Consider the following 9129-nt stretch of genomic DNA (forward strand, 5'->3'; position numbering starts at 1 on the left):
GTTCAAACCCACCAGCCACTCCTCGGAAGGAAGGTTGGGCAATCCTACTTCTGTAGTGATACTGCCTCGGAAACCCAAGGAGGGGTCGCTGTGAGTCGGGGCCGACTCGACGGCACATAACAACAACAACAACAAGGTAACAAAGGATGTGCTCAGGCAAGTGAAAGATCAGACCTCTGGACAGTCAGCTTGCAAGCTGCTATGTGAAGTGGGACATGAGGAATTAAGGCAGAAAAGAAAGGAGAGAGGGCATTTAGAGGCCCCTGCGCACTGAGGGAAGGAGCCCTGGTGGTATGGCAGTTAAGTGCTCAGCTGCTAAGTTCAGCAATTCGAACCCACCAGCACCTCAGTGGGAGGAAGACATGGCTGCCATGAAGATTACAGCCTTGGAAACCCTATGGTGCACATTCTACTCTGTCCTATAGGGTTGCTATGAGTTGTAATCAACTTGTTTGGCTTTTATTTTGGTTTTGGTAGAGAGATCCTAATATTTGCAATAGATAAATGGTAGTCTTTGTATTGGTATGTATACTCAGGCTTACTATTTTCTCCCAGGTTTTAACACTTTATTTTTCTTTTTATCAAAATCATTGCCCTAAGTGATCTCATTTACTGTCATGGATGCCATCTAACCATAATGAAGGAGATAATGTATGTTGAGAGTAGCTGTCATAATTTTCTGTGTAATTGCTATTACTTCTAGAAGTTTGAATCTGATCTCAGTCAGGTGTCATGCCATGTGACATGTCTGACTGAATTTCATCAGATGAAATTCAATTGCTTTATGATTTAGAACAAGGATGGCAAAGATTTTATCTCACATATGAATTCCTATCAGGCTCAGCAGGAAAAAGGGCCATGATGGATTAGTGATTCTGGGATCACTAGGGGTGTGGGAGGGAGAGAGCTATACCAGGGGTTTGCCATCTCTAACTTAGAATAAGGTCAGACCTGAAGCTAACAATAAATATGCATTTAATAGTGAACTCCCAAGGCACTCTTTTTATAGTGAGAAATATTAAAAATATATTACTTAACTTTTTCTAAAATGTTTAGCCAAAAATCACGCTGAGAAAAAGAATTAAGTGTTATAAATATTGGGGGTAGGAGAACCCAACCCATTTGCCTGCCATCAAATCAATTCCAATTCATTGAGACCTTATATGTTTCAGAGTAGAATTGTATCGTAGAGTTTTCTTGACTGTAATTTTTATGGAAGCAGATTGCCAGACCTTTCTTCTCCGGAGCCACTAGGCTATTTTCAGCTAATATACTAAACCAAAAAACCAAACCAAAACTGCTGCCGTTGAGTCAATTCTGACTCATAGCTATGCCCATTAGATTTCTAAGACTGTAAATTTTTATTGGAGTACATTGTCTCATCCTCCTCCCATGAAGCATCTGGTGGGTTTGAACCACTGAACTTCTGGTTAGCAACCAAATGCCTTATCTACCATGCCACCAGAGTTCCTTAATATAAACTACTTCCTCAAAAATCTAAAGGAACTACTAATACTAGACTGAATATCAGAGTTTATTTTATTTTTAAAATTTCAATAATTAAAAACACATTTAAAATATAAATAGCTAGGACTCCAGTATAAACATGGCTTACCTAACTTAAGATTTTTCCCTGTTCTTCTGCGGAAATAGTATAAAAACTTCCAAAACCAAAACTCCACAATATTCATTTTCAGAAAAATGAGGGGACAGGTATACAAAATATAACTAAAACCAAACCAAATCCTCTGCCACTGAGTGGATTCCAACCCTACTGAACACACTAGAACTGCCCCATTTAGTTTCCAAAGTTGTAAATCTTTACAGAAGTAGACGCCTAATCTTTCCCTCTCTGAGTGACTGGTGGGTTTGAACCACCCCCCCATGTTTTGATTAGCGGCCAAACACTTTAACTACTGTGCCACCAGAGCTCCTTTGAAAAATGCAAGAGAGCAAAAATACACTTCTGGAGGATAAGGAGCTCATCTTAAAGGCAAAAGCTGTATCCCTTATTTGCAATAATGAGTACAGGAAATGGGTTGGGAGAGGGGGAAGAGGAAGTGAGGAGGTAGCAAATCTTCCTGACTCCAGTTTGGTGCAAAGAAGGAAAGAGGGTGGGGACACATAAAAGATCGGGCAGACAAGGCCCACTGGCTGAAAGCGGTCTTTTTCTGACGCCCCGGGTAGTACAAACATTTTGTGCAATTGGCTGCTAATCCAAGTGGTGGTTTGAGTTCACCCAGTGGTCCTTGGAAGGAAGGCCTAGTGCTCGCCTTGTGAAAAATCAGCCATTGAAAACCCTATGGACCCCAGTTCTACTTTGACACATGTGGGGCTAGCATAAGTCAGAATCGACTCAATGATACTAATTAAACATTTGAGCACAAATTTGAAAGGAAATTGATAAAATTATGATAATCTGTACAAAGAAATACTACATGTTTAAAATGCTGATACAGATCTATATTTATTGAAAATGCAAAGTAATTTACAATATAATATTAAATATGAAATCAGAATCCAAAACAACATATAAACCATCACTTTTGTAAAGAAAAATAAATATTTATATGTGTGTAATGGGAAAAATGCATGGATAAAATTACTAAAGTGTTAAGATTGGTTACTTCTGGGCAAACTACTTTATGATGAGCTTTTACTATGTCTAGAATCATAACAAAATAATTAAGAGATTTCCAGATGTTAAAAAAAGCACTCCACCAAAGCTTTGCAACAGCATCAAAATAAGATAAAGGTAAAAATTAGTGGTTCTCAACAGGGGTGATTTTGCCCCACCCCCTAGAACACTTGGAGACAATTTTGGTTGCCACAAAAGGGGGGTGAGGTAGGGTGGTCTCCTGGTATCTAGTGAGTATAGGCCAAGGATGCTGCTCAACACCCTACAATGCACAAGACAGCCCCCACAAGAAAGAGTCACTGGCCTAAAAGGTCAATAGCATACAGATTGAGAAACCCTGATCTACATGGAAATGAGATAGGACCTAATTACAAGAAAGAAGCAGTGAAAATAGGCGGTGCTGACGCAATGCTCTCTGCATAGCAGAATGTTAAAGCACATCCCTGGGGGACAGGCGGTGAAGGTAGAGTCTTCTGTCCAAAACCACAGAGAGCCGGCCTCAACTTCCATGTCAGAAGAGGATATCTGCAGAGGTGGAAACCTCTGTGATGGAGGAGAACAACCATGAGCATGAGTGTGATAACACCACTCTCTGCCTCCTCTTCAATCCTAAGGGAAAAAGCCACTGCCGAGGCCAGTGCTTATTGAGGAAACCAGTGTCATCTCATGAATCTCCTTGTGGACTTTAATTGCTATGAATTGAATTATGTGCCCAAAAATATGTGTTGTGAATACTGACCTCTAAGCCTGGAGCTCTGGTAGCGTAGTACCTAAGGCATTTGACTGCTAATAAGAAGGTAGGTGGTTCAAACCCATCAGCCACTCCTCAGAAGGAAGGTTGGGCAATCTACCTCCATAGTGATACTGACTCAGAAACCCAAAGAGGGGTCATTATGGGTCAAAATAGACTCAACTCTAAGGCAGTGAGTTTGGTTTTTTTGGTTTGGAAACCTGTGATTATAATCCCATTTGGCAATGGGTTGCCTTTGTTGTATTAATGAGGCAGAATTACTGTGAGGTATATCTTGAGTCAATCTCTTTTGAGATATAAAAGGAGATTAAAAGAGTAAAAAGAAAGATGGGGTAAAATAGATGCCAAGACATATGGAGATCTCTAAGAAACCAGGGAGCAGAACCTGAAGAGACAAGGGCCTTCCTCCAGTGCCGACAGAGAGAGGCACTGAGTTCAGACTTCTAGCCTCCTAAACTGTGAGAGAATAAATTTCTGTGTGCTGAAGCCATCCACCTGTGGTATATCTGTCACAGCAGCACTAGAGAACTAAAACCCTTAAAAACAACTACTTTCCAGAAGAAAGATCTAGATGTGGGACTTCTGTTGACCAAAATAGCATTCTGAGTCCTCAGCAAGACATTACCAAGACAAGGTTTTTTGAGAGATAAATTTTTTCCTAAATTCCTTAAGCTACAATTAATATGTCAAGATTCAAACCATGTTGACTTCACCGTCAAGCCAGGAATAGAGAGAACTAAAGATAGGCTAGAAGTGAGACCTTTGCCTTGTAGGAAGGGAAAACTCCACATTTTTCCTTTCTAGAAAAGCTAGGACTAAGAGACAGGTGGAAGAAGATATACGCTGTTCTAGCAACCAGCTCCAGGTCAAATTCCCAGAGAGATAAAAGCAGGCCACATCTAGACAACTATGTGGGACTTTGGAGCTACTTACTTCCCTCACCTCATATAACCTGGGGGAGTTGAGAGCCTCCAGGAGTACATCGCATTGTACCTGATAGGGAACCACAGCCAGGCATTAATAACAAAGAGAACCAGATGGATGAATCTGAAATACTACCCCTAGGCCTCATGGCAGGAGCTCTGGCAGCATAGTGCCTAAGGCACTTGACTGCTAACCAGAAGTCTGGTTGTTCAAACCCATCAGCCACTCCTCGGAAAGAAGGTTGGGCAATCTACTTACGCAGTGATACTGCCTCAGAAACCCAAGGAGGGGTCGCTATGAGTCAGGGCCAACTCAATGGCACATAACAACAACAACTACAGGCCTCATGGCTGAGCAGAGAATATGGGTCCACACGCTTGTATGCTCTAGGTAGGGCAAAGAGGTGCTGAGATGACCAATGGCTCAATGATCTCTGGTATAGAAAGACGTCAGTGATTTCAAAACTGGAAACAAATGCTGGAACTTGGGCTATGAGTGCCAATACAATACCCAAAACTTCCAGGTATGACCAGTCAGTAGCACTTCAGAGGACATCAGGTCCCAGAGCAGGAACCAGTGAGGGCCTGAAAGAGCTACCTCCATGTGGATTAGAGTTCCTCCTCAATTCCTTGTCACTGTGAAGCCCCTTAAAACTTCTTCCAACACAAAATTTATCCAGATATCATCTTGGAGAGAAGAAAGAAGAGAGGAAACTTGAAGATGGAGCATTTACCTGAAGGTGACTATGTGAATTGAAAAGGACTGAAGTAATGTGAATTAGCATGTGTGGGTCCTCTCCCGACCTTCACTAACCATGGCATAGGAACCTCACAATAAGGGTTAGGTCAGTGAAAGCACATTCAAGAAGCCTACATTTGTTGGCATATCTGAGGAGTCCATGCATGGCTCTTCGCTAAGCAGGACCAATCTGTATACTTTTTAGCCAGAAGCTAGAAGAGGGAACATTTATCCTCCATGGCTTTCTTTTGTGTTACACACCCACTCAAAATTAAGGCTTTTATTTTTAAACAGTTAGTTTGAAAATAATAAAAGAACCCTAGAAAAAGTTTTTGAAAAGAAAAGCGTTCATAAAATCTCACCACCCAAAACTCCTGCCCTTCATTTCTTTCCTGTTTTCCCTGTTAATTCCTAACCTTGTTACCTTACTTCTTTGCCTTTATAATCTTATAGGTTGTGCTTTCATCTCAAAACTTACCTTTCAAGTTCTACTTTAGATCACTTATCTATTTGGATTTCAAGTTTTTAAATCTATTTTTAAATTTCATTTATTTTCTATTATCTATTGTTATTTGTTATTTGCCGTCGAGTCGGCCCCGACTCATAGTGACCCCTCCTTGGGTTTCCGAGGCAGTATCACTATGGAAGTAGGATTGCCTGACCTTCCTTCCGAGGAGTGGCTGGTGGGTTTGAACCGCCCACCTTCTGGTTAGCAGTCAAGTGCTTTAGGCACTGTGCTATCAGAGCTCCTATTATCTATTAGACCTATTTATTTCAACTCGTTAGTGCTCCCAATCCTCCTTTAAGTCTTTATGTGGCCAAGTCTCCTCCCACCCCCCAAAACATATGGCAGGTAGCAGCACAAAGAGCCAACAGGATAAGAAAGGAGAATAGATGTTTTCTCTTCAGCCTGTTTATTTATTTTGTTGACCCACAGAACAGTTTTCTAGAGAACCTCAGTCTGAACCACGTATGAAACACATAGGCTAATTCACTTCAGGGACTTAACATTCACAGTACAAAATGCTACCTACTGCCATTGAGTCGGATCTGACTCATAGCGACCCCTCCTTGGGCTTCTGAGGTGGTATCTCTAAGGAAGATGCCCAACCTTCCTTCCGAGGAGTGGCTGCTGGGTTTGAACTGCCAGCCTTCTGGTTAGCAGTCAAATGTCTTAGGCCCTACACCACCAGAGCTCCTAACCTTTACAGTAGAGATGACATTTTTTTAATTTAGAACTGTATTGCTTGTTGACATCTTACACCATCATGTATTTCTATGTGTACAATTCCCTGACATTGATTATATTCTTTGAGTTATGTAACCATTCTCACTCTTTTTCTGAGTTGTTCTTCCCCATTAACATAAATGCACTGCTCCCTAAGGTTCCTATCTAATCTTTTCAGTTGCTTCTGTCACTCTGATCCCATATAGGTAGTTCTTAAAAGAGCGTGATGCTCAAGGCAAACCTTTTTTTACTAGGTAAGCCAAACTATTGTTTGGTTTTAAGACTTCAGGGGATATTTTTGGTTTAAGGTTTAAATATTATCTCAGAGCAATAGTTTTGGTAGTCCATCAAGGCTCCATGGCTCCAGAAAGTCTAGAGTCTATGAGAATTTGAATTCTGTTGTATATTTTCCCCCTTTTGATCAGGATTCTTCTATAGAATATTTGATCAAAACGTCCAGTAAGGTAGCAAGGCACTATCTGGTTCTTCTGGTCTCATGGCAAAGGAGACAGTTGTTCATGGAGACAATTAGATACACATTCCTTTTCCTCTTCCTATTTGTAACTCCCCACAAAGGGCAGATATTAAATTAAGTGAAATTCTTTTCCTTAAATTCTGCTTATGGACCATGGGCATCCCAGGAAAGTTCAGAAACTGCAGGAATACAGTAGAGGTTTGTTGTTGTTGTTGTTGTTGTTATGTGCCGTTGAGTCAGACCTGACTCATATATACCCCTCCTTGTGTTTCCAGGACAGTATCACTACGGAAGTAGATTGTCCAATCTTCCTTCTGAGGAGTGGCTGGTGGGTTTGAACCACCAGCCTTCTGGTTAGCAGTCAAGTGCCTTAGGCACTGTGCTTCCAGAGCTCCTAGGTATTATGAATTTCAGGCAGAAAAGGTTGCAACATTTGGGAGTGTTCATCCCCAAAAGGTGATTTGAAAGGGCCTAAGAGTCTTAGCCCCACTGGTCCTTATGAAGCAGTGTCTTTTTAATTATTATTTTTTTTTATTATGACCTAGAGTGAAAATTTTATGGGGTGATACAGCACATACATGAACGCACACACACAATGAAACAAATGTTTAGTAAGACCCTTGTGGTAGTTCAGTTTGTGTGTCAACTTGGCTAGGCCTGGTTGAGTGGCTGGGCAGCTGGTGGTAGTTAATCCCCATGAGGAGACTGGTAATCAACTCCATGGTGGGATCTACCACAAGCAGCTGGGTAGCTTCCTTTGGGTAAGTGGTCTGCTTCCTGTATATAAGGAGAAGCCTTGGGAATGGTCTCTAGCCTATGGCATGCTTGGACCCTGCATGCAGCCGGGTCGCTGCTCAGCAGCCTGCTTTGCTCTGCCGACCTTGCGACTTACAATGGACTTAAGTTAATGGCCTGCCATGTGGTTTGGTAACATCGGGACTGTGCCTTTTTACTTGCCAACCATGGGGCTTCTCAGCCTCAGCAGCCAGCAGCTGTCTGAGTGAAGAAATGCTTCTAGCTCTAGTGGGCCGGGAGCAGGAGGCAGAGCTGGACCCCAAGGTTGAGGGGCTTTCACCCAGCCCCTAGAGCCTGGCACTTTGAACTTGAACGTAAAGCCTCCAAAATTGTAAGAATAAACTCCTGTTTGTTAAGGTCATCCCATTTGTGGTATATTTCTTGTCAGAGTGGCACTAGGTAACCAGAACAACCCTTAAGCAAAAAAGTCAGTGGATATGTGGATCAACACAATAGCTGCACTAACAATGAAAAAAATGTATGTATTGCTAAGAAACCAACAACACAGAAAGTAGTAACTAGGTGTAAAAGCAGGAAATGCAGATCTGATTTTTAAATAAGTTTTATGGTTCCCAGAGGGAACGTTCCTGGAGATACTGCAATAACAGGTTGATGTGTGAAGTGGATGGAGCAAGCTCCTATTCCAACTCCTAATTCCAAAAATCCATTTAATATATTGCCCACCAATAGAGGATGTATCAGATATTAAACCGGTAAGAACTGATCTTAGGCAAAAGGTCGAGAAGCAATAACTGCCTAACTGTGCCCAACCGAGCCTTAGCCTCACTTGCCCTTTTATAGTTAGGCTGACTTGCAGGGCATAACAATTACCTTAGCTTTCAATAAAGAACGTTTCTTATACTAAAAATAAAAAGTAATACCCTTAATCCATATGATAAAGTAAGAGTTGTTGTTGTTGTTATGTGCCGTCGAGTCAAACCCGACTCATAGCGACCCCTCCTTGGATTTCCGAGGCAGTATCACTACAGAAATAGGATTGCCCAACCTTCCTTCTGAGGAGTGGCTGGTGGGTTTGAACCACAAGCTGTCTGTAGAAATGCTAATACAAATACGATTTTATTATGATTTAAGTACATTATATTCACTTCTTTTTAATTTTATTTATTTTGTTGTTATTGTTGAGAGTATATACAGCAAAACATACTATTCAAACATTTTTTAAATGTTGTAGTAACACATTAAAGTAATTTCTATATTGTTGTTGTTATGTGTCATCAAGTCGGACCCGACTCATAGTGATCCCTCCTTGGGTTTCCGAGGCAGTATCACTGTGGAAGTAGATTGTCCAACCTTCCTTCCGAGGAGTGGCTGGTGGGTTTGAACCGCCAGCCTTCTGGTTAGCAGTCAAGTGCCTTAGGCACTATGCTACCAGAGCTTTATAAATGGGACTTCAAAACCTAGTTTAAAGGATTCTTCCAAAAGAGTAGCCTTACTATACAATAATGTAAACAAATGTAATAAGATTTGTCTTATTTTCCCAGTGCTGCTATGACAGAAATACCACGTAAGGATGAATTTAAAGAACAAAAGGAGTTCTGTTTACAGTTCTGGAGGCTAAA

General features: G+C 41.3%; 1 pseudogene; it reads right to left on the reverse strand.

Moving 5' to 3' along the window:
- Positions 1-8123: 8123 nt before the first annotated feature.
- LOC122151338 lies at positions 8124-8299 on the reverse strand (annotated as a pseudogene).
- Between the last annotated feature and the right edge of the window lie 830 nt (positions 8300-9129).

Source organism: Orycteropus afer, unplaced genomic scaffold, assembly GCF_000298275.1.
Source record: "Orycteropus afer afer isolate SDZICR_OR568_19922 unplaced genomic scaffold, OryAfe1.0 scaffold00394, whole genome shotgun sequence".
Classification (NCBI taxonomy): Eukaryota; Metazoa; Chordata; class Mammalia; order Tubulidentata; family Orycteropodidae; genus Orycteropus; species Orycteropus afer.